This window comes from Zootermopsis nevadensis, unplaced genomic scaffold (genome assembly GCF_977971745.1).
Source record: "Zootermopsis nevadensis isolate Lab colony 2312 unplaced genomic scaffold, Znev_1.0 Znev_ptg000018l, whole genome shotgun sequence".
Taxonomy (NCBI): Eukaryota; Metazoa; Arthropoda; class Insecta; order Blattodea; family Termopsidae; genus Zootermopsis; species Zootermopsis nevadensis.
In genome coordinates, this window is record NW_028259150.1 from 4,032,965 (window position 1) to 4,058,986 (window position 26,022).

General features: G+C 38.5%; 1 protein-coding gene across 5 annotated transcripts in view; it reads left to right on the forward strand.

Annotated features, from left to right (window-relative positions):
* LOC110826492 (castor zinc finger transcription factor) overlaps positions 1-26,022 on the forward strand; it is a 270,044-nt gene that overhangs the window by 60,568 nt on the left and 183,454 nt on the right. For all 5 annotated transcript variants that reach the window (XM_022057194.2, XM_022057197.2, XM_087351137.1 and 2 more), the window contains one exon: positions 6,386-6,477. The gene's annotated coding sequence lies outside the window, so the exon portion shown is untranslated. The remainder of the gene's footprint in view (positions 1-6,385; positions 6,478-26,022) is intronic.

A 26,022-nucleotide genomic window follows, 5' to 3' on the forward strand; every position in this document is an offset into this window, starting at 1 on the left:
TCTATTTTGGTGTCGCCCGAGTGGTGTGTTTGTTCATGAAGAAGATATATATGAGGTACTACGTTGATAGTTTTCTTCCTATACTGTTTATTCTTTAGTCAGAGTGCCGCGCGCGCTGTTTTAGCAAATGCAAGTGTTTTTTTTATCGGTGGAACCGACTGAGTGACGCAGTTTTCCACTAAATTCGATTCCATATAAATATAACGCTGCACTGCACAGCCGTCTGATGTTTTTGGTAATTATGAACCTGTTTGTTGTTTGATAGTGTATTTTCCAAAGGTTTACTCTCTCTGCATTGTCATTCGCTTTCTTACGCAGAAATAATTTTGCTTTAAGGAATGGATCGTTAGGGTACTTCTGTGCTAACATTTTCCTACGCTTTCTGCGCCAGATTGCGACAGTGTTGGCGCGAGCTTCAATTTTTTTCAGTGGACGAACCGAACCTAACCTAACCTAACCTAACCTAACCTAACCTAACCTAACCTAACCTAACCTAACCTAACCTAACCTAACTTAACTTTTACCCTTGGGACAGAACACGAAATTTCAGTGCCGTTAGCATCAAAGTCGACCTTTGGTACCGGCCCGTAGGTAGGCCAGCGGCTCCCCATTTAGCACACTCGCAGTTGATTTTGCCAAGATACTTTTTATTTGCATTTTCATCAAGATTTACCAAGTAGCAGCTTTGGAAATTTCGGTATTGATAACGAGGGCTCAGATCACGGCAGAATTGGGGATTTGTTTTCATCGCCATCATCAATCCACCCTGACCGGCTTAAGAGCCCGTAGTCTCATATCTGATTGGAAACACTTAGTAAAGTTCCTGGACAGTGAATCTGGCGACTTACATGCATATAGTGCTGGGGTCCATAAAACAAAGACTTAGATCATAGACCTGTACACAGCCATAGCATGCTTTTCAAGTGCAGAGAGCACACAGTATTGGTGTCGGACAATTCACAATACAAATAGGATTCAATGACCCTGACATAATATGGATATTTGTAGGTGTTCATCGCAAAGTCGAGACGCACAAATAATTGCTAGTGTTTCTGCAACACTGCACGAAGTAACTTCGGTTCGTCTGCCACTTCACCCGTTTTTGCAGGGAAAGAAAGCTTGAAAGGAAGAAAGGTTTGACGTTCTTGCGACATTATCCCGTCAATACACTCTTCAACAGTACTCTTACATTCATCCGATAGGGATATATCTTCCTTCAGTTTTGTTTACATCATATTGAGTCAAATAATTGATTTATGTGTTGCATGATCCAGTTACCAGCCAGCTTATTAGGGGCCTCTTGTGTTTTGCAACACGTACAGGAAGCTCAATTCTGTATCTGCAACAAGAACATATCAAGCAGTCACATATGCAGAAATGCAAGGAACGCGTCGGATAATTTCGGTAGACTTTGCCCTGCATTTCATTTTGTCAGGAAACAAAGACTGAGATGTGACGCCTTCGGTTTAGCATTCCCAGCCAGCAGTTGTCCGATAGGGTGTATTGTCCGCTAACTTTTGGCATCGGTCTGACTCAAACCAGTTATTTCAGACTTGCAAGAATCAGGTAACTGCGAGCCAATTTTACTGAACCCGGTAGTAATATCAAATGTCTGTGGCACGTTATTGAGAATCCGGTCTTCAATCAGCTGGTTTAGTGTTACGGAAAGTTTCACAGAAACAATTCTTTCTGACGTGTAGTGTGTCGATTGCGATTTCAATAAATAACTTAACGTTATCTGCCACAGTTATAAACATTGCACTTAAGATATGTCATTTACTATGCTGAATTTCGGTAGAATGTGTCATTCAAATTGCGTGAGTCTTCGCTTTCAAAAAGCAACTTGGACTGCTGGCTGTGTTAATGTCGGTGTGTGAGTGAGGCAGACTGAGTAGAGATGTTATCGTTACAAAGATACGAAGATTTATGGACGAGTTTTCTATTTTATCTTCTGCACCCCTCATTTTCCCTTACCGCTGTTTCTGTTACTTCGTTTATTATCTGTCCTTCTTGTCTCGGCTTGTCTCTCCAACTGCACGCCCTCTTACCACCACCTCTGTGGCGCTCTCCCCGCCAGTTGCAGTCAATATTAGCTCTCCCATTTCCGCATTGGTGTTCTGAGTGTATTTTTATGATGCCAAAATGTAGCGAAATGTTAGCAGTGAAGTTGCTTTCTACTCTTTTAACAGCGGTCAACCGGAATGTTCGCATAGTTTCTTGTAGTAGCACAGAGCATTACCAACCGTTTTCAGAAAATTCTGAAATCCCGTGAGATATGAGGTTCTCACGGCGGAGAATTTAAAAATCCGTCGTTATTATCCCTTCCTCTGGAACTGTGGTTTCCAAAATGTTCTCGTTCATAAAAACCCCTTGTCCTAATAATCGGCACACGTTTTGTATGTCTTCCCTGCATCTGCTGGCCCTGTGCAGTTAAGTCTCAGCACGTGCTTCCTAAGTCATCCACTTCCGGAATGTAAAATAACCTGTTGTAAAGTTGTCCCTGGGCCCAAGTATCACGCCGTGAAGTTTCGCAGACACGTTCTGCTCACTAATCCGATTCCAAATTAGGAAAAGTCTTCCTCGGAACCATTTTGAACATTTTACACTGTACCTAAACACCACCCCAGGAAGTCGTTGTAGGAGACTCAGCGACATAGACTTCGTGCACTAATAGAGTGAATATAGTTCTGGGAAACAATTTCATGTCCAATGTATTTCGATCCCGGACGTTTTAGGAACGAGCTGGACGACCGACGTTCATTTTTCGGAAGGGGTAGAGGCTTTTCTTTTCGCCACCACGTCGCGTCCAGACGAACCCTGCAACTCACGAAACTTCCCATCCGATGGGTACCGGGGGTTAAGCCTTTGGGGTGTGAAAATTATCATTCATTTGTACCTGGTGACCAAGTTATGAATGCTGCCCATATGTCTTGACGTTTTGCTATTTTTGCACCAGATACAGCATTGCATGTACCAACTTCGCGGCACTAAATTGTTTCAAGTGTTATTGTTTTTGCATATATTCATTTGTAACGTCTTCTTCCGTACTGTAATGTGTGCTCCACCTCATTCAAATTAGTTGCAAACAGTGGATTCTGTCGTTGATGCTGGCTTTGGTTGTAAAACCGCGTGGAGGATCATTTAGTTTTCATCTTTAGGGCCGTCGATGGAGATAATATGTTCATCCGGAACGTTGATTGACATCTGCCTAAAATTCTTGATTTTTCTTTCTGCACGTCACTTTTCACTGACACAGGGATACTAAACTACAGACTACCTACAAGTCTACATGGCATAACAACCCAGAAGTCTAACATGACATCTTCACCGCCTTGTATTAGACTAGTCTCTTGTCTCACTTGTGATCTCTTGAACAGTTCACGTTGGAAGTCGAGCATTCTGTGTAGACAAGTGAATATTTTAGCAGAGGTATGCCGGAAATATATAAATATACAAACCGGTAAACTAACTAATGATTTTGGCAAGCCATTGTTCCTCCGTTCCATGCGTTCGTAAGTGACATAAACATCTTTCACAAAACCTTGAACTAAGTTTGTTTACGATACCAAATAATGCTCACAGCACACTCGCTCGGTGACCACAACAGGAGGGACAGTGACAAGAATAAATGTGGGAACTTAGTTGTGTACAAGAGTGGTGTAAGTCCACGGAATGAAACATCTTGGCTCAGATGACAGGTTTGAGGAGTTGAAGCATGGAGACTTGTGCAGCTGATGGACTCTTTTATGAAGGTCTGTTGTTACCGTGAAATGAAAGTAGATTGTAATCTTTCGTCTGTGGCGTGTGGGGGCAAAGAGAGAAGGAGCGAAAGAAGAGGGGGAGACAGGAATGGTTTAGGGGCGGGTGGGCTCAGAAAATTTGCCTATACTGCCTACTGTTTGTAGTTTCTATTGGGTACAACATGACAAGGGCAGACCATTCTATTCATGTTGCATGCAGTGTTTCCACCAATGAAAAGAGGGCAGATGGTCTGCTATTGGTTGAGTTCATGTATTATAAAAGAGAGACGAGACTGTTTCATACACTTACAGTTTATGAAGCTTCATGTCATGTCTGGATTTTTAATAAGCTGCTTTAACATCATGCGCATAAAACAGTGTGGTAGCCATTTCTCATATTCTGAAGTCTTTTATGGAAGCTGTGGACCTTGTTCTCTCCCCCCGTTTTCAGACGGATTGCAACGCTTTGTTTTATACCTGGTGAACATTTTTCCGTTTTCTTAATCCCTTTCGCATTGCCTAGGACATCAGTTAGGCATAGGCTGTGATATATTAGTGGTTGCCGGTTGCAACCAGTTATATGAACTGTACATAATTGCATATTTAAACACGTACTGTGTTACTGTGTATGGGTTTGACTTATTAACAGGGTTAAATATTTGGATCCAGATTCTTGTAAACTGAGGACAGAACGTTGTGGTCACTTGGGGAGGATTCCTGCTTCGTTTTCAGGCTGTCCGCCGTTCGAATCGCAACCCGGAGGCCGGCTATCAGACCGAAGTGTCTTTGTGGTTTTCCTCAGGCCCATCATACACATGCCGGGATCGGTCACAACAGCTTCTTTCCATACCCGTTCTAATTGTAAGCACTAACTAACTTGAGCTATTAACAGCACTATTAAATAACCAATTAATAGACGGGGTATTTTTAACTTTTGCAGGCTTCAAAGTCATTATTATTTTATTGTTGTTATTATTAATATTAATAGTATTGGTATTATTATGTAGAATAATGAATGCGATTTAGTGATTAAAATGTTTTCATCGTCACATTTGTAAGCGAAACACAAAAGTGCTGAATTCTAGTCTTCAAATGTGTGAGGGGAAATGTTTTGAACTGCTGATTAGTTCCATTACTCCTTAAGTCCAACATACCAGTAAGGGGGATAATAATTGTTTACCGAATTTAGCTGTAGTTTAGTTTGTTACAATATGCAAATATTGATGTAGGATTTTAATCGGTAATCACACCATGTCTCAAGGTTCAAACCCTGTCTTGGCAATATTGTTTACATTGTAATTGCGTATAGACACACAGAGTAACTACGGGAAAAAAACCCGGAAAGCAGCAAGGTAGGCTATCTCTAAACGTCGCCCTTATGCTATTTGGTTGTTGTTTCTTTATCATCTGTCAGAATACAGTGTAATTTTATTAGGCTTGTAATAGTAATACTTTGCAAAACTGAATAATTGATTTAAATAATTTTTTTTCCGTTTTCGTTGGAAAATTGCCATTCTTGGGAGCACAAGACCATATCACGCGAATATTGCTCATCTTCATTCAGCCTTTACGAATCGGGCCTTATGACCTTTCGCTGTCCAATAATATGCCTGCTACTGGAAGTACGAATTCGACATTTCGTTGGACCTCTTGAGCGGGTGATCAGACCGTTGCAAGGTTTGTTCACCTCCACAGCCGTCAACGGATACACATCCATGCCTCGAGGGGAGTTCCAACTCAGGTCCTGGTGTTCGAGCAGTCGATATCAGCGTCATACACCGCGTGACCATTGATCGCCAGCTGACGTCTTACTAGTTGATAATCTTCCAGTCATCGTGTCAGCAGAATGTTAATATTTAAACTTAGAATAATTTTCTGGTAGTTATTAGTAGTCTGAGAAGGGGTTTTTTTGGTGGGGGGGGGGGGGAGAGGAATGGGCACTGGTGTTCAAGGAACTGTGTCAGGAGCATGTGACTGGTTCAGAGTAAAAAATAATAAATGTTTTAGGGAGAAATGATGGGGGTATGTGTTCAAGGTCGTGCTCGGTGACTGGATTTTATGATATATAGTATTTTAACCCCCGCTTTCCGTTATGAGACTGTTATTCAGAGAGAGGGAGGGATACATACATACATGAGCATGTAGATAAATTCTGTAGAAATTTATATCGAATGTATAAATTGGGTTGAAATGCCCTGTGATAAGATCCAAGGACTGTGTCGAACCTTTGGGTTTCATGACATGGAATTCCTTGATTGGCAGATAAACTTATCGGTCGCGAAGGAAAGCCGTGTTTCACGGAGCTTTGTGATTGGTTGGTCGGTTAATCATTTGCTGAGGCAGATTGTGTGAGAATCTGTTGGGTCTAAAAATCATTTCTAATTGTGTTTATTTTTCTTTCTTTCTTTTTTTTACTTTGTACATCTTCTAGGTGTTATTAAAGTCACTGCGTTGAAGAAGTTGCTTTTGCTTCCGTTTCCAGGTGAAAGGAGAATCATTTGAAATGTTTATCTGTTCTTGTCTTTAGCGTCCTGCAGGCTTCTTAAATGTGTAAGATTGCGTCTTTTTAGCCTGTCATTATTAAACACTTGAGAGTCCTTGATAGTTTTTGTTAGTACTTCATAGTTTAATGTTTCTCTTTCCAGGTGTATTGGACCCTGAGGTAGTTCTCAATTTGCCCAAGGACCAATGCGTATAATCGAAATGATGTTCAGTGATGGTCAATATTAATCATGTGGTGAGTACTCATCATTATTTTCATCTCAAAAGGATTCTATGTTCTAGTAATACAGGCACAAGCCAAAGTTACGACAGTTGTATGAAACTTTTTGAAGGGTGCTTGAGGAATTTCAAGAGTATATGATTATAAAGTGCTTACGAAGGTGGTTAATATTGTCTTTTATTAATTGGATTTTAAGTGGAATTTATTGAATAAATCACATGACAAGACACTGGGAGGCCGGAGCCTAGACAAACCTCAATGGCTGCGATGTGGCTGTAAACATATACACAAGGAAGTCGGTTATTTAGTAGGCCTCTCAATGTTTGCTTCTCTGGAGTTCGAAAATTTCCCAGACATTCCATTTGAATTCCATAATTCAGTGAAGGAAATTACTTTAACTGCTGTAAATGTTTACGCCTCATTCCAAAATTTGAAATTTTCTGATGCGTGATGCGTATTTTGAAATGACAGGAAACGACAGTATGCCCACTTGGTTCCAGCAAGTGAAGCCGAAATTTCAAAACTGATGGGACTTGTAATTCAAGACAACCCAACATACAGTAATTATCAAACTAGCGTCATTCTTAATGAACCCATCAGTAATTGCCGATATCAAGTGCTTCACGTATCATTGTAACAATAACAAATTATGATCATTAAAGCTAGTAATAATGACTTGTGTTTTACCAGTAGTTTGGCAAAAGTGGAGAAGCCTGTTTTTTCAATTAGTTTTCGAAATTTGTATGAATGATCTCCAGGAAACAGGAAGAATTTGCGAGCAGAGACGCTGTAGACAGGATTTTAATGCTGATGCAGGTATTAAAATTCCTAACAAGTGGGCCTATGATACTACGCGAAACGTTGAGGTCATATTTCGTTTCACTTCAGAAGCTGCATTAGCGTTTTGTAAAGAGTTTAACGAAACTAGTTCCGTGGTGTACGTCGTTAGTTTTATCCAGAAGGCACGTGAGAAGCGAAAACTCAAAGGCCCTGCTTGTTGTAATAGATTTTTAGTTGTTTTCTAACTGGACATGTATCCCACTCCAGCTGCTTTCATGCTTTGTTACAATCCATTCTTGTAGTCTATCTGACAGTCACCACAGATCTCATTAAATAATATCCTATTATCTAATGTTTCAATTCATGAAATTTACGAATTACGTGTTGGGTGTTCTTTTAGTATCAAACAATTATTTCATTTACAGCATATCAGTTCCTGTAACGCTATTAGGTTGTATCAAGGGTTGTTATGTATCACAACATAAACAGTCTGTTGATGGAGATACAGTTGTCGTGTGATAATATTAAAGTTCCGCGTATGTCAACTTTCCATCCTTTTCATTGTGTCATGGCTTACATGGCACCGATGGTCTGATTTCACTCTTATCTTGTCAACGTAAATAGGCCTGTGTCATTACTTCGTTACGCCAGTGGCATTTTCACTGATTCAGAATAATATAAATTATCTCTTTCCATCAAAAGGTTAGCAACTTAACGCATTGCCTGAAGAAGTTGATAACACGTGGTGTTTTCAAACGGTAATACATCGTTGTATACTCACCATCCTCAGTGTTGCTGAAGGTAGAAGGTAGAAATTCTAGAAAGGTTTCATTTAAATTTGTCTTCAGCATTTGTAGTTTTAAAGATTGTTATTTTATTATAAATTATGGAGTATCTCATATGTTTATGATCAAAAGGTATTGGGCCATAAGAAGACTTCAAAGCTCCATTAGCAATGTCAGTATAAAAGAATGTATGCTTGCAATTAATAAGAACAAGTTTTTAAAATCCAATCGAGGGATTCTCTTATACTTGCTACGTCTTATGTAATAAAGGCACAATTTTTAAAACGCGGCAATATACTACTTTATGATTTACAATAAAATTGATGAGGGCATTTAGAGTTTTATAATTTTAATTTGGTACGTGTCTATGTTGAAATGTGTTAAACATTCTCTCGCCATCTAAAATGCAAATCTCTTAGTGGATTCCGTAATCTCAGAGAGCTTCTTTGTATTTCTTCTTTTCTAACAACCTGTAATCGTTTCTTCGTTTCCAGGCAAGTCTTCTTTTTCAGAACAGGTTCATTATCAATGCATTACTTGATTTCCTTTTTAATGCTTAAATGTAGTTTCGACAATTTTATAAATTGAAGCTAAAAGAATTCGATGGTTTTAAAACTAAGGAGCGAGACAGAGATAGCTCTCGACTCTTATATCTGCTATAGAGGGGAAAAAAGAACAAAAATAAACAAAAATAAATTGAAAACAATAGACATCCATTAATGCGCCATTGTCCGCATGAAAACAATGAACATGGGGCAAGTCTATTCGAGTGGTGGAATAGAGGATAAAATGTGCATATGTACGCAACACACATCTCGGTTTGATATTTATTGCTTTTCTTATAAAAATATTGCCTAGGTTGACTTGTATGTTTATGTATACCAAAAACATGTTAACATTTTATTATATTTTGTATACGTCGAGAGAGAATATTTTCTGCCAGTGTTATGATTTATACGTGCATATTACTGACTTATCTTAGAATGAATGTGATGATAGCACATGGGTTTGTGGAGATCTACTTAACCTGCGTGAATAAGCAGGCAATGACAAGACACTTAAGAAATCGGACCATGAAGTTGGAAACCAAAATTAATTTACCTCGGCGAACATATGAGTCATAGATACTCTTTGCAGCACAACGCCACCGATATGTACGAAATTACCTCCATGCAGCACAGGCGTTCTTAAGAAGGTAACAGTCGCTCCACTAGTCAAGAAATTCTACGACTTTTATGGAACTTGAAGACTCATTACCGTATCCATAAAATACCACCACATATGGAGCCAGATTAATTAAGTTTACATCATTACGTAGTATTTGTCAAAGATATATTTTAATATTATCCCGCCTACGACCAAGTCTACCAGGTCTTTTAAATATTTATGATTAAAATCTAAGCATTTACTACATGCTCAGCCTGTTTCACACTTCTTGATTGTATCGTCCTAGCCCTGATAATATTCGGCGGAGACTATACTCTGTGAAGTTCCTTTATGTGCAATTTGCTTTGGCGTTCAATGACTGCTTATCGTGCAAAGAGTGTTAAGTGCTGCTTTGCTATTTGTGTATTTCGTCTGGTTCTCAGAACAATTATTAACCTAAGCCTAATTAAATGAGTGATACTTGTACCGAAGGTAGGGTGTTTCTTGCAGATTTTTTAAATGTTTCATAGACGAGCTTCGCCCGTAAAATTATTTCTTCTCTTGTTCATAGTGAAAGTCTAAATAATTAGTTGAGTTCTTGAGGTTTAATACTTTCCTAGCGTTAAGTCAGACGCCTAACACAGTAGGTCATTGGTTTGTGTTCGGTTACATTTCCTGACTCCTAACTTTGTCGTTTTTGTAATGTATACTTTGGCGCCCTCAAGCCATGATGAACCTTTCTACTTGTCCGGTCTAAATAATCTTCTCAGATGTCGTTATCGTTGAATAACGTACGTATTATTCAATGCGAAACTTGTGTACAAGGGCATCACTTTTTGTGAATATATTATTTTTATTGGTTTTTTATATTTTCCCTGTATTTTGTCGGAACGCCCAGTTTTGGCACAAGAAAATAATTTCAATAACTTTTAGGTACTGTTCTGCTAATTGTACTAATTCTAGACCGTGTTGATCCAGGATCGTGACGCCTTGGGTCTACCCGCCATTATAACAGCCCTGATGTAATGCAGATACAGAGATAAGCGACGGTGTTTTATTTGCCAATAAATCTTTAAGAGAAAGCTGTTACATTACGTTACTGATGTGATTTTTTTCTTTATTTTCAAATTTAATGACAGAATTTTCGAGTGTGGACCTGCTTACCTAACAAACCACTCATAAAGTGTTTACAGAATTGATCTTCGTTGTGTATGAAAACCAGGAAGCAGTGACGTGTGTGTTTTGTTTCTCGCTCCTTAAACACACGTCATGGCTTTCTCGTATAACGCAAATTTAAGTCGAGTTGGAATTATAGCTTATAAAACTTACTGTATATGGCGTTATCCCGTTAGATTTCTGCAGTCCTCGTGCTTGCTTGTTAGTGCCTGCTTTTAATTCATATTTAACCCCTTTTTCTGCCTTTGATTCTTCTTTATTTTATTCGTTCTCTCTTATCCTTGTGTTCTTTTCTTTCGTTCGTTCATTGTTTTGTTCGTGAGTTTTAAAATTCATGTTCCTGTGTTCCTTGTAATAAGGAAGAATTACACGTTTCTTTTCGTGCTTTTGGCCAGTACTCTGTGAATAACTAAAGTACATTATGTGCATTCCGAAGCAAAACAAGAAGATATAATGGCAGCTGCAGAGAAGTTAAAATCTCCCTCCCACCCGCAACAGCGTATACATAGGCATTCAAGTTTGATGCATGGACATTCTATCTTGCATTCGGAATTAAGCGCGCATGCTGTATTCTTGTTGTCTGGTTGTTGGACACGATGTTACCAAAAACAAGAATTTATGGTCTTATTGTGTTGGGTACAGATAGAGGAAAGCGTACTGTAATTTTTCGTACAAAACGCTTTAATTAACTTGTAATATCCGGCCACTCATTTAGACGAGGATTCAGATCACACCAGGATGTACATATTTTTATGGGTTTCCAGCACTGTTAACAGTGTTTTTTGTACGCGTCACCACAACGTCCTCGGCTTGCGGGCTTTGTCGACGGCTAGCAGCTGAACTTATTTTACACCAAGTCAGTTGTCGGGTCGTGATTGTTATGGCTCATCGATTCCGTGGACGAGTATTATTGAATGTTCGGATTCCATATGCAGATCAAACATTATTTTGGACTATGGTTTGTTTTCTGCAGTTCTTGTGGCTGGCGTGGTACTTCTGTAATGTCGTTGAACTGGCTTCCAAAAACGTTTTTTATAATACCTGTGTTTTCGCAACTGCAATTGGACTTCTTAAATTGATTAGCAGTTTCGCGGTTTAATTTTCTTGTATATTTTTGGCTTGAACGTAAAAATTCTGGGTAACGTTTACAATCAAATAAAATTGCTTTTTAATGTTTGCGATGAACTTTATAATACTAAAACAGTTTCGATTCAGTGACCGAGTGAATATATGGCGGTGAATAAAAAATTTGATCTACCCTGTTGGTATATAAAAAATTACAAAACTACTTTTAAGTATGCGGATAGCAATGATTGTTCAGCAAAATAAAATGAAGTGAAACATTTTCTTAGGCTAAATTTAACAATGTGACTAATGCAGGAAACTATTGAAACAAAGTGGCCTACGTATTAAGAGGCACGTAAGAATTTGTGTGCGCTCAGCGTAGATGATGATGATTATCACCATAGTTGTCATAGCAGCCGCCATCACCAGCTGCATTCAAACAACGCTGTTTCTGTTTAAGCTGTAATCTTTCTAGCTTGCATTTCTCATTTTCTTTTATGGAATTTCCCAGTTATCAGAGAAGACGATAAAAATTATTAGTTTGATTGGTTGGTAAACTTAGATTATCCACGTGCCTTGTCATAAATTTAGAAAGTGTTAAAGCTGCTGATTTTCGTACAATAATGAATATTTATTGTGTCGAAATGTGCGTCAAGTATTTCGTCATGAGTTTAACCAGGGATGCTGTGAGTCTGTCTACAGAAATGTAAATTATATACTGTTACAAGCCAGTAACATAGTTCATAATTGCGTACAGTTTGTGCAGACTCTGACAATAGGCCTGAAGATATCATGTCACCTGCTTAATTTAGTTTTATTCCAAACCTAAATTCTCTCAGTCATACAACAGCGCATTGGCATTGCTTCATAAAGCTTCTCTTGTGCATTTTTACTTACATCCGGTAGGTCAGAATATGTTTGGAAACTCGTCAATCATTTTCTGATATCAGAGTGAAAAGAACGTCATAACCGCAACAGTGGAAATGTACGAATTGTTATAAAATTATTTTTAAGTATCATTTGATATCATGTTATTTTCCAGGTGATAGGTACTCGGATAAATTTAATTTCTCGGTCACATGGCTTGCTGATGTCTTGTTTTGATGAGTTTCCTTCTATTGCCCGGGAAAAGGGAAGACAGCGAGATATTCACTGTGAGAATTTCGATATTTACTGAGAAATACGGCTCCAGAACTACAGTTGGATTATTTTCGAGCGTCCCGCTAGTCGCTGAGTCGACGATTCCCCCATCACGACGGCCTGCGGAGAATTCAGACAAAAAACAAAGCCGACAAACCTCTAGCCTGATCGCATTAAGAGTAGCAATTACCCTGGTTACACCAATGCTGGAAACTGTCTCCGTTATTCCGCACGCCTTCCTGTCATTTCAGCAAAAAGTTTGCGTTCACACGTTGAAGTTCCACTAGGGAAATCGAGAAAGTTTCTGTTTGTATATTTTCCTTCTTTTCTTCAATTATGTGATGGTTTGATTCATAAACGGTTTGTTTTATGGTTCTCCGTAAATAAAATACATGCCGGACGGGATCGGGTGAGGGCTAATAATTAGTCCAAAACAGTTTTTTCCTCGCTGTATGACCAGTAGCAGAGGTTTGTTCGAAGAATGCATACCGGCGTTCATCTGTTAGCAGCTCGAGAAAATGGTGTCACTGCCCAAGTACTTTTCAAAGTTAATTGTGTCATCGAAAGAAAAACGTATAGCCTATGCAGACCAATTGTGTCTTTATTCATACCACATGCCCCTTCTGGAGTCGTGTAGTGGAACCTCATGTATTAATTTAGAATGATCGGATATTGTACGGTTGCAATTCAAGCTTTGGTGTTGTCTTGAATGGTTACAGAAATGTTGTGACATCTCGAGCTAACGATTTTGAAATCCGGGTCTATTGCGCATATCAGTTTCATCAAGTTTCTCTTAAATATTTGTCCAACAATGATCTGACTTGCATAAAAGTCTATGGATGGTTCTGTGCTGAACTTTGAAAATTCTTAAATTTATCTTCATGCTTGTCTTTACGTAGCCATCATGAATTTTTCAGTGTGTCCAAGAGTGGGATTTCGACAGTGGAGAGTGGACCGTGTCAAGTGACTAGTGGATGTGAGATGTATTTCTGGAGTCTTTTTTGCCGAATTAAATAAGAACTTGACGCCACGAGGCTAGAGACAGATTTCGGAAATAAAAGGCAAACATTTATAAGTTTAGGCTATTTGGAATTATTTACAGACTCTTATTTGAGTTCGTACGTCACAGAACACAAAATGCCTCGAAGCAGCCTCAGGAATACAACAAATACAGATGAAGAACCTGCAATAATAAAATTCTCGGGGTTGAATGTCGGACCAACTTAAAATTTCTAAGGTTTAATTAATTATTCTTGTCCGTCTATTCACAATTTAAAATTTAAAATTAAGATAATTAAAATATCATGTGATGTTCCTTATCGAAACATTCGATTTACAGTTAGAACATTCTAAGGTTTGTTAAATACTACTAGACTCCACATTCAGAGGCGAACTTTCATAAAGCTGCTTTAATTGGGAATGGCAAATTCCGTCATCCGGAAGTGATTATTGGGACATGTGGTCTGTGTTAACGATCAAATCCTGAAACTCTGTGGATGTCTGTGTTACTTTATAAGACTGGTAAAGAAATTACGGCTTTGTCCATGCATGACTGTACCATCAGGCTCTTGGAATTGTCTTAATGTATTATGAATATATCTCAACTTACTCGTGACTTCGTAGAAGCTACTGCTTTGCAAATATAAGCATACATGGAGCGCTGTTGCTAACGCATAAAGTCTTGGGTTCGAATACCGCTCGGAGCATGGTTATCGCCGAACATTTTTTCTGAGTTCTTATCGCCTTGTGTTGATTGAGGCATTTCGATGGGCTGATCCGTTCTGTTGAAGGAGCACTGCCAGATGTATTAAGGGATTAATTGTATCGGAAGTTAATCATTAAATTTTAAGAGGTAAGAGCTGAGTAGTAATAAAATTAAATGGTTCTGATTTGACACCTGCTAGAGTGTAATGTCCTATAAGCATGGCAAGAAAGCCCCTCTACTTCAAGTCAAATATCACATGAGCTACTTATGTCATTGTAGTCTGTACTTATGCTTGATGACGTGGTAGGATGGTGGAAAGAGGGCAGCTGTCTGCTGGTATAGTACCAGACACCACGACCGCCACAAGTAATCTTTGAATAATCCGGCAGTTTATAAGTGGGAGGAGTCCTTGTTAGAACAGTCTGAGTGACCACGCCTGTTTCTTCTTCCACTGCTCAACTCTTTTTTCTCATCGATCGCTGTTCATGCTTCTTTCTCGTCTCATCCTTTTCTTTATACGCGACCCCCCCCCCCCCCCCCCCCCACTGGACTCACCCATATTTCCTCGTGATATGATTCCAGGCACTCCAATGTTACTCTTAGTTCTTGCTGCAAGTGCAGGCTGACTCCAAGATCCTGAGCCTCCTAGGGCAAAAGCGGTCGGTGCGTGAAGCTAACCTCTTATCTCCATCTAGTGCCGAAGTTAGGAATGCGTGGAGTTTTGCCTCCATGCACCCCACATTGTCTTCATGGTAATGTTCTTGCGTATTTGAACAGATTTCGCCTTGAAGGTAAAATCATTCTGATGAGCGAATCTTAAGTGGTAGAGAAATGTTATAAATTGTACTTTTTCTTTTAAAAAACTTCGATAGAGTTTTCGGTTGTGCTGAGTGAAAAGTGAAGGGCTAGATTTGGCTTTAACACATGTAACAATTTATCTGAAAGTTGAAGAAAGTATGTTGACCTTCAAATATAAGTGAAAATATGTGGTTATTCTTTGTTGTGTGGCACTCTCCAGATTAACCACATTGCACTTACGTGTATATTTTTATTGCGATTCTTCGTAGCTTTTTGCATTACATTTCTTACATTACGTAAGCTGACCTCTCTCCAGGTCCGTTTTTCTCCACATATTTTATTCCAAGGGACAGTGTCCTCTGAATAATCTAAGCAAGCACTTTCGGTGATATGTAGCATTTATTGCAGAAGTAGAGGTTTATTCTGACTTTTATAAGTACGGTATTTGCAGTGCATAGCGTTTTTAATTTTACAAAAAGGCAATCTTGGAAGAGGGGAAGCTAGGCCTATGCGTTGTGCAGATACGTTCTTAGCTGTTTTGCATAGCTCGTTGGCCTTATGGCCTTCAGTGGCACATACGGCTACAATTTATTGCAGCAAAACCAATCACTTTAGATACCACACTGCACAGAACCTGAAATTACAGACATGTTTTCATGTATTTCGTTGAATGTTCGCAAATAAATGTGATAAAGGTATAAATATTAGGACTAGCATCTTGTTTTATGTATTGTATAGTTTTCGGTACGACATTCTTCTTTTTCGTTCAGCTTCAAGTAAGAAGTTGGGCTGATAGTCTACGAATCATTATTTAATCCTCCCGTCAACTCTTATTGAATGTAACGAAATTTAATCGATACCGTTTCAGTAATTTCGTAGGTGTAAATACGAACTGACAGATAAGGCCCAAACAGTTGTATATTTAATTTAAATAATTTGAATGGGAATTATAATGCACGAACAATTAGAAAATTTGCTCGTGAAACTGAAAGAAAAAGTCAGTATTGGAATCCATTGCACATAGATTTTCGAGGTTGCAATGAGAAATCGGTGTGGATGTATGTTTTGTGTAAGACAGCCACTTGTTAGTCAGCACTGCATCATCTTGCTTTCTCTGCAGATTAGAAATTCTCTTACAGAACGTTCCTTCTAAGTGATTGAGTTTTGAGTCAGGCTGTGTAGTGATGGGGCAGATACATGTGATTAAATTACTCCTTCAGTCGGTAGTTTCTCTTCATATCTTCCTGTTCTCTCTCTCTCTCTCTCTCTCTCTCTCTCTCTCTCTCTCTCTCTCTCTAATCTGTCCCTCTGTCGACCATAATCCTCTTTCTCTCTGCCCCTTCTCCATCTCGTCAGTCGGCCCCACTTCTTTTCTGCTGGTACCACAGATCACATCATTCTCAGGACCAGAGAGTCAGAGAGAGAGAGAGAGAGAGAGAGAGAGAGAGAGAGAGAGAGAGAGCTCGTATAAATCTGTGTGCCCCACACCCCTCTTCCCATTCAGCTACTTAACATAATGGTGACGTTTGGACCGGTATGTCACGATAAGGTCACGCCTCTCCGAGGAATGCCGCTCACCTTGGCATCAACATGTGACCCATGACCTCTGCCAAGCAACCCAACAATAGCAGCGCAGTCTAGACAGAAAGAAGACTTCGAAAATAATTTTTATTTGGAAGTTGCGGATTTTAGAAACGAAAAATATGTTCTGTAGGGGAAAAAAAAATTCGTTTTTGTTGAACAATTACACTGAGGCCAATGTCTCTTCGATATTTCATTTTGTTGAAGCAGTTAACAGGTAATTTATTGCCTGTGGGCTCAATAGGCAGTGTGATGCGTTGGTGGTTTGCATTTTAGCGTAAACGTAGGCTTGCTTTTATGTTACTGTTGTTGCCGTAAGCTTCAAGGATCGTGCATAAGTCGAAGGGCCCTTTTTGATCCTTATTATCATAATGCCAGTCCATCCTTGCCCTTCCAAATTTTAGGGTTTCTCGTTAATTTTAATTCATAACCTTAGGGACCAAGTCCCCCCAGCTTGTTTCTGTAGTCTACCTATGGTTCTAACAGGGAATAGGATTGTGTAATGTTACTGCCTCATATAACTGCATTTGAGTAACTTCAAAAATGTAATTTGTGAATTTTTTTATGAATTGTCAGTTCCTTTTCATAGAACAATTGTAGCGACGAAACAAATGATCTGATAATTTCGCGGAGGGATAAGAATGCAAGGGCGATACTTAGGAAGAGTCATTTTCCATGAAATTCTTTTGTGTACTATCTTGAAAAATAATCTCCCCTACCTTGGAAGTAGCTGTGTGTGTCATCTTTTGGTGGGAAAGTGTAAAATGTTGTTACTAATTACTCCCTGTATGTATTAAGTCTGGTTTTCCTGATCCACACGGCATAACTATTGTATGATGTACTACCTGAACATTCTGTAAAAGGTAAGACGTTAAGTTTTATTAACGTTATAATATTGTCTGACATGAAGAAAATAAAGGAAATATTTATTTAATGCCTGTGTTCGGATGAACGTGAAATTTTTGCACAACATTGCTAACTTGTGCTACCTTCACCCGTAGTTCATATGATGCAGAGAGGTCAATAACATTTTCTCACACCCAGTGTTGGAAGAAAGAATTGTCATCGTCCGTGTCTTGTTCCGTAAGTCTGCTCAAAACATGCACATCCAGGTTATTTTTGTTTTATTCTGTTGATTCTGCACGTGTTGCGAGCCACAACAAACACGGTTCTGAGGTCAATACTACCGTGAAGTGCAGTCTCCTCGTCTGTAATTACTCGTATACGTGTTTCCTGCCTTAAAAATTAACTCTAAATTCGTGTTTTAAAGGAACAGCTGTGTATTGGCCCTTTGGCTGTTTTCCGTGGTTTTCCTCGCACTCCAAGAAAACTTTGGTTTAACTTCCGTTAGAACCATAGCCCGTTATTTGAGGTATCCTGAGCTAGTTCTGTAAATTGCTTACCCTAACGACGTATTTTCTTAATTTCTCTCCTCTTCCTAGGCCTTCCAGGTGTTTTTTCCTACTCTGAGACTCTTTACTCCTTAGTGCCTTTAAATGATCAGTTAGGACTTCCTTGCATTTCCCGATTCATCCATTACCAACAACGCTTCATCGGGCTGGAGTTAAAAACACTTTTTTTTAAATCCAGTAACTGATAAAGTGCCAGGTAATGGTAAGCATTCAGCAGTCCTTAAATTCGTGTAGAAGGCATTTAGGAAAAGTGGGCATTCAGTACCTCCTATGCACTTGGCGGATGTGGATCAATTTCACACTCGGCCGCTTCGTTCTTGGATAATAACTCGGCTACTCCATTTTCGGAGATTGGATTCGCTGCAGGGTTATTAGAATGTGGTGCCGAGCATAGATCTCGTGTCCTTAAACATGTGGCGTGGGATGTCAACACTCCATGAGTTTTAATAAAGGAAAGCGTGTGTATGTGGCTTTTTATGCTAGAATTCCTGGTTGATGAAGTTCTTAACAGCGCTCAATATTTTTACATATTTTGAACAAGCCACAATTTTAGTAGAAGTTTTGAACAATCCAGAAGTGTTCAGGATTTTGGTTTTTGCCAGTTACCCTATATAGAGATTAGGAACATTTTTTTAGTTTAACAGATTTTGAAAACATACCATCATTTCCAGAGATGTTGACCATCGCACCAAATTTCAAATTTATCATGCCACTAAGTCATAAATACAGATGAACATTTCTAGATTTTTTGAGGATTTAAACATCCCACAGTTCCAGATTTGTATCATTTCCACCAATATTAGAGGCGTCCTGGGCTGAAATCGCTGAGCAATGTCCATCCGCCTGCTCTTACTCTGTTACGTTACTTTTGTTGAAATGTCTGGGTTCCGTATGATCCCAGAATAAACAGCAATTGTTTCCCTAAAGGGAATTAACCAGTTGAACTTTGTTGTCGAAATTGGGCGTGTTCTTTGAAGCAGGGACTGTATATTTAAATATCATTTAGATGAACTTCATGCTTCAGTGGGTTGAGTCTATATATATTCAAAATGGTTGTCTTAAATTCCGATCTTTCTAATCTTCAACGTAGCGAAGAGGTGCTGCAAAGTTTATTATTTTTATATTATACATAGATTATAGACGATATCGCGGAATGGGATGATGATTGTGCGGGCGGAAATGTTCGTAATCGGGTATACAATTTTTGATGTTTATGGTGAATTGCATGCACATAACTGCGAAGTTTCCATTTTGAAAGTTCACCAGAAATTTTACGTAGGGGCCTTCACACATTCTTTATTACTTTGGACGAAATCACCTATTTAAATTGTAGTTACGTTTTTCTTACATACGGAATCATGTACTAATGTGACAACTTGTTTGCACTAGATACTGGTTTGATTTCCCTGCGTGTTCTGTGGAATGAAGATCTTGTTCTTATTGTCTTTTATTATTATTTTATTTCAAGCGGTGTTTGAGATCAATTAAGCATACCGCACTGCCCATCCTTGTAGTCGATAAACGCAGCTGATAAAAGAACAACCTGCTAGTTGTAAAATTGTAGTTCTTAAATCTTTTATATAGGCTATTCCCTGTTTTACGTTGATTATAATTTGCGCACCGGCACAAATTAAGCCGCAGAGTGTCTGCTATCCGTGTTGAAAAATACGTGTCGCATGACGGTATGGCTACTGCGCGAAGAATAGTTACAGTTTTAAGTGAAAGTTGTAATGCAAGTAATTTGTGTGTTATAATACGGAAGAAGAATTTGGGATTTAAATTGTACATACCAATTTGCCAGTGTCGGATGTATGTGCAGCAAACTTCGAACCGTTCCGCGATTCTGAAAGTTTATGATCGATTCGAAATAACTATTATAATCGCTTTATAAAATATTAGTCAATCGAGGTGTAGTGAAAGAAGACAGTAAAACGTTCTCTTTGTGTCGCAGAGAGTTAGAAATCATTTAACTGGATTGTGTTCTCAAAAGCTTTCGCTCCTTCTAATTGCTCCCTTGGTAAGAAATAAGCACAAACTGTTGCCACAGGCAGATGCAGATATGTAGAAGGCAGATGCTGGCTGTGCCCGGATTTTATTCGGCTCGCTTAAGACGAATCAAGCGTCTGACGCTGTTTAGAACATTCTGTATTCTGAAACAGCAGCATCCCTCAAAAGCATTACATTCAGATTGATAATTTTCTACGGTCGCCGTTCTGTCCTTATGGATGACTGGGTAAATATTTTGTAATGACAGTTGTATGATTAATGACTGTGCTAGTGGCGCCAGGAAGCACTCCGGTGGTACTTACACAAAACGCGAGAATGTAAAACTAGCTTTGCCTTGAAAATTAACGAAAGTTGACAGCACAGAAACGCAGTTGTAGATAGAATATGCTGGGAGAAGAAAGAAAACGTACTTATTAAACGCGGGGGGGGGGGGGGGGGAAGATAATTGACGGAACATCTTTCCGTGAAGAAATTGTTAATTTTCATTTTAGCTTATTTTTAGATGGCTCATGTTGACGAAACTGGTCGGTTGTTTGCAAGGTTTTTTTTCTTTACTGTAATTAGCGTCGATTAAAACCAATATGGGATAATCGTGAACATTTAGTTATCGTACAGAATTTAACCATCTTACGGACCCGGTGACGGACATAACATCCATTCATGGGAAACTTGCGAAATGAACCCCGATGTAATGTTTAGAGTCTGTTTTGTAGGGGAAAAAATCCTGACCTTTTCATATTCAGCGTTCCTCTTAAAAACCCAAAGCAGAACGAAATTTTAAATTACAAACAGTTAATTCAGCTGGCATACCGCTCTGCATGTTAGCTGATTTCGAATATGACATGACTGTACTTTGGGACCCGCGGTTCAATACTACGTACCGAATTCTAACTGTCCAGCGTGTTCCTTAGTGGATCTTAGAGACACTCTTCACAATCTCTAAATGCCCCCTAGAATTCCCGAAGAAAGTTCACTCCTGATGCACGTAACAGTGACAAATTACAAAGATAAAAACTTCCTCTAAGGTACATATTATGAATTTGGATGACGTAGAAAAGTTTTTCGTTGCATTCCTATGAACACTGTCGTGTGAGTGAAACAAAGTTTAGATTAACGCATTACAGTTTACAGTCCTGTAAACATGTGCAAAGAAACGTGTTTTATCTCCAGTTGGAAAGATGTCCATACTTTTCCGGTCCGCCACGTCACTGCCATGTTTGAAGAGAAATAACGCACATGTTTCCATTATTATTCATACGTCTTTACCCGTGAGGATCATGTGGGCAGTTTGTGGTTACCTGTGGATTATTGTGTTTTTCCTCCATTTAGCACAGAGATGTCTGTAATATAATATGTAACATTATAAACAGATACTAATGGCATAAGGTACTTTTATTTTTAACTCACGTGTATGAAGTTCTAAGTGGTTACCGAGGCGACATCTCTCTAAATCACATGATTGTCTTAGCGAATATTTAGAACAAATATATTTATTGATGGGTCAACAGATTGTGACAAGTAACGTGGAAATTAACAGCTCATATGGAAAGAACGTATGTTGCAGAACATTTTGTTTTAGTGAGGGGTCTCTATTGCATAACAACATTGCACGAAAACTTTAAAATTACTTCGGTACACAACATTTGAGAAGAAGGGATATGCTTATACGATTTTTATGAACTCTTATTTGCAGTTTTGTAATGAATTCCGTTGTCTTTCGTAGTGAAATTAAGTTGATTAAGGTGACCTTTAGAAATGCGATACAAATTTCTTTCCCACAGGAAAGAAAACAGAAAGCCGTTTTATTTATTATTTAATGTGACTCCCACGGTCTTAGTTATTTTCGTACCTTTTTTGTGCGTGTTTCCGTTGTAACTGCATCTTCACATTTAAGATGATTGTCTCCAGGGAAACCAAGAATGATGTGATGTGTATATCTGAAGTATGATACAATGTTAGCTCCTGCAACCATTAGCCTACATGCGATCTTAAACATATGTTTAGTTTAAATCCGGTTTTGAATGCCATTTTGGTTCTTAATGCTGACTCTGGACATTTATTTTCTCATGAGCGAGAAGTTTGTGATAGTGCTCTTCTCTAAGTGTGATGAGAGGCTCTTTTTTCACCAAAATGTGATATTGACGTTTGGAATTGAAACTTTTTTTTCTGTGATCAGTTGCCAGTGTGTGTGTGAAGTGTGAGGCGTCTGTCTGGCCGAATTATTAAAATATGGATGGGGAATCCTCCCAGTCACCCGCGCGCAAAATCTTCTGTAATTCTCCAAGTGAATTATCCATTATTTTTGTCCGACTCTAAAATAAAATTGTAGAGTATATACAAATGTGAGTTAAATTGACCAATATGAAATATCATTAACATTTTACATGCAGTAGACGGACAGACTTAAATGGCAGCACTGATAGTGGCACTTTTGGGACTTGGTTCGGAACGCGCTTAAAATTGTATTTAAATACCTCAACCTAGTTTTGATAGTGGTATTTCCTCACCAGACGAAAAGTGGTATCTATATGTCATGGTTCTTCTTATAATTAGATGCATTTCCCTTACACGAGGTTTATGGGTTATATTGCCGAAACTCGGTTGTCGGAGTCTAATCTGTGATAATGGAGTGCATCATGAGATGGTGATTTTGGGTTTTATAAGTAGGGGCTTTAAGATGCGAATGTTCCCCTAACGTTCCAGTTAATTAAGAGTCAGGTTGGCTAACCTGCGCTGCGCGTTCCATTCTTTACCTTATAGCCAGACGTTGTGCATTTAGTGTTTCTACACTATATACCGACAGGCAGAACATAATTTAACATTTTACATTTTCTGCAAATACTTTTATGTGATTACCATTTTTCTTTTCAGAATGATATGATTATCCAGTGTAACTGTACGGTAGTAATATAATTATAAAGGACAATTAGAACGAGGGCAACACTTATTAAACACGTGTGTTTTCCCGATTATTGAAATTTCATGTCACGTGCCAGTATATTTTGGATACCGCAGTAAATTAAAAATGGCTAATGGTTCACGCTTAAGGACTTGACGTTCATTGCCCCCCTTTTTTCCTAATTATCTAAGTTTCCGAGAATGCTAAAACTTCTGATTACTAAAGCTTTTTTTTATTAAACAAAACTTGCACCGTCATCATTTCATAAATTACTCTAAAGGGCAGAAGTGCTGCCAGGCTTCATAATTACCGCACTCGGACAACATAAAACACGTTTATGCATCTTTCTCTTCTAGCATGTCATCCTGAACTGTCATAGTTTTGCTTGATCAGCTGGTAACTTTTGATCTCTCCTTGCTATCGCTCCATAATTTTCTCGCTGTGCTTACGTTTGCTAACTTGTTCCACTTACATACTCCATTAATAAATAATTCACTGTTCTGCACGTATGATGGTTATTAATCATACACTTTCAAATACGCCCCGGTGGGTCGTCCTGCGTCTTACTGACTCGCACTGCCGTACATTCACTTCGTCACACCCCATTTTGTACTTGACAGTGTCCTTAAATACCGATAGAAACGAAAATAAATTCATGCACACTTTAAAATTGGTTAACCTGTACGAAACCCACAGTTTTTAAGATATACACAGAACCAGAACCTGCAATGTCTGTAAGGACGGAGATAGAAATTAACTCGCGTGTGGACAGAAAACTAAATCTGGGGCGAGCAGAATATGGAGGAGTTCGTGGGTTTTGTGATGTCACAGTATTTGCTGGATCAAAACTCGTTCTTCTTGGTAATTCTGACAAATTTTTGTGGCTCTTTTACGGATAGTGTGTGGGATGTAGGCGTGTTTCTTTTTATACAGGAATAGAGTGCCCAAGTTATTTTCTACTTGTACGGAACATCATGTCGTAACTGCGTCTCCTTTTCGTAAAGGAAATAAAATAATAAAAGTTTCTTAATTACGTTCTGTTAAGACGGAACAGAGAGGAAGGTTAAACATTTTGTTCTAATTTAACTTGGTTTTTGTGCGTCAAGACGTTTTTCCCTACCGTCGTCCCAGGCGAATAACCTTTTCCAATAAAATGTACCTTTTCATTAACGCTGTTCACAAATACAGAGCCTTGAACCGAGATAGTGTAACTTGTCTGTAATTGTTATTGTTTGTTGGCTTTGCGTAATTTTATTTTATGCATTACGCCTTGTTTCTCTAGATGCAATTTTAAACTAAGTTATTATTGCAACGTCTCAGCTTGCCTATTTCATGAAGTTTATTTGTTACTGGGAGTCATGGCTGAGTTGTAAAGACAGACGAATGACGTAACTTAATATCATATTCCTTTACATTATGCGGGATGTCGTTTGGTACAAATTATGGGATGACAGAGATCTGTAACCTCTGTGGCATCTAGTGCATGTGTGCGCGTGTGTACGAACATTGCCTATATACACGTCTGGTTTTTATTACCTTGATATTCCGAACCTTATTTTGAGAGATGTGTGAAAAGCGTGGGCGGGCGATTGTGATAGTCGGAGGCCTCATTGCCAGAAAGCTGTTGAAAAATCTCTGCTGTAAATGGCAGGAGATACATTTGGAAGGAGAACAATATTTGACACGGATTGCGACTTTGTAAGGATTCGCAGCGGTGGTGCAATATTCTACTTGTATTGGATTGCGTGAATAAATATTTTCATATTCCCAGGTGTTACAGACTGATATTATAATGCGTTTATATTGTATTCATACTTAAGTTACAAATAGAGTAAGGTCACACAAGCAAGGCAAGGCTTCCGGCCATCACACTTGAATTAAATAATTCCTCTCCTATGAAATGTTTATTTAATCGGTGTTTTAATTACGGAAGAAATGAATATATTGCCAGCATTTGTTTTTAGCAAACGTATCCTGTTATTCGAGACACGAAATTAGAATTTCACTGAATGTCTTTATCTTTTTTGTCTCGGTGACATTCAGAGTCTGATTTTCGGCCATCCTGACTGAGGTTTTCCCCAGACAAGTTCTAGAACTGTGCCTTAAAATAAGGAACAACCGTTTCCTTTCACACTGCTCTACGTTATCATCGACTGTCGTATTCCATTAACATATTGCCACATGTGATCGTGAATGTGCTACTGCGTAACAAAACGGGAGCAGATATATTAATAACACTTTCGAAAGAATTCCTGAAACAATAACATACTAAGAAATATAAAAGTATTGAGCATATTCCAATGATTATTCTATCACTCAGAGCATATAATATTAAGCCTATATTGCGCACTGAGTTTTTAATTTATTTATTCATGCAATTATCGCCTGTACATGCCATATGTTTCAGTTTAGAAAGGCGTGATTCACGAACCAGACATGACTAATGGAACCAAATTAATAATGTAAGCTTTGATACCTTTATTTCTCATCTTGGCTTTCGTTTCCTTTGTCTTTTCCAAAATAACTTACACATCAACATTTTTCTGTCTGTCTCACTCTTATGTGGCTTAAAAGAAATCTTTGTTGGTGTTAAATACGACAGTTTTTTACAGAATATTAATGCATTGACCATTGTTATGTAATTACCGCCTTTATAAAAATGGTAATAATGTTCTTGTACCCACATTTTATATTTCCATAATTTCGCTCCCGTGAATTCTGGAATAGCAACAGTGCATTTCCTGTTTACGTGGACGTTTGTCTCATGCGCGGTCTTGGGAGGGCATGGGTACGTGCCCTACAGTTTGTTAGATCTCATATCTACCCTTTTTGTTATCTGTTATAGTAAATATTATTTTAGATTTAATAAAATTTGTCATTGCAACTTGCAAAAATGTTTGCATACAGTGAGTGCGAGTAGAATATATTTTATATAGGCGTATAAGCTGTGACGTTATTTAAATTCCATTGAATTTGTGTTTATTTTAAGTAAAGTAAAGTAAAGTAAAGTAAAGTAAAGTAAAGTAAAGTAAAGTTTGTCCCACTATACGCCATGTAGGCGTTTGG